The following is a 1,295-nucleotide window of genomic DNA, read 5'->3' as shown; positions in this document are numbered from 1 at the left end:
CTTTTTTTTTTTTTGTTCTTATTTTATATTTCCTATTCGCTACCATTGATTAAGATTTATCGAGCAAGTTCTTTAGCTGTACTTTTATCATTTTTAATATCAGCAGTTCAACTATATTCAGAGAAACGTCTTAAAAACCAATTTTTCATTTTCGAATATTTACGTTGTTATTTATGATGTTTATGTATATTTTTTTCTTTTTTATATTTCGCCACGAAATGCCTTTGATTTCCCAACATCAAATGTATAACCTCCTATTTATTCATAGAATTCATTGGAATTCACAAAAATAATTAAAGCAATGTTTAAAGGTATTTGCATGTATGTATGTGCTGTGAATGTACATTTGTGTGAATATATTTATGACTATCTGCATAAGTGTATATTTGTGTGCATGTATATATAATGTATATTTGAATATATGAAAGCAAGTATCCCCTCTCTCTTTCTCTCTCTCTCATACACATATGTGCATATGTATTTATGTATATATGTCTGTATGTACACTTGCGCATTTATACATACAATATATATATATATATATTGTATGTATATATATATATATACATATCTATTATATATGTATATATGTATGTATATATGAATATGTATGTATATATGTATGCATATAGATAGATTGATAGGTAGATACATATGTTATTATACATGTATAACAATATATTTATATGTATATATATATATATATATATATATATATATATATATATATATATATATACAAGAGAGAGATGTGTATATGTTCGTGCTGATGTATACGACTAACATTTTGCTTTATATATGCACCGACATGCTTCTTAACAAAGATATACACGTTTATGCACATCGTATGCAATATATTTTGCATATACTTAACGACTAAGCATAAATGTATACGTGTCATATATGGATTTTTCATATACACACACACGCACGCACAAACACACACACACACACGGACACACAAACACACAGACACACGCACACGCACACACATTTATATACATGTATGTATGTATGTATGTATAACATAGATATGTACAGACATATATATCCAGATATACCCATGGATATGAAAGTAAATAATATGTCGGCGTGCGCGCGCATATTTATATTCTCTGAATAACTTCGAATACCCATTTTGAAATTATATGGTAGAATACATATATATGTGTGTATATATGCGAGAGAGAGAAACAAAATGTGTGTGTGTGTGTGTGTGTGTGTGTGTGTTTACATACGCACACACCTACACAGACACAAACATGCAGATATGTATACGTCTACGTATATATATA

This window comes from Octopus bimaculoides, chromosome 6, assembly GCF_001194135.2.
Source record: "Octopus bimaculoides isolate UCB-OBI-ISO-001 chromosome 6, ASM119413v2, whole genome shotgun sequence".
NCBI lineage: Eukaryota > Metazoa > Mollusca > Cephalopoda > Octopoda > Octopodidae > Octopus > Octopus bimaculoides.
Note: the sequence above shows the minus strand (reverse complement) of the source record.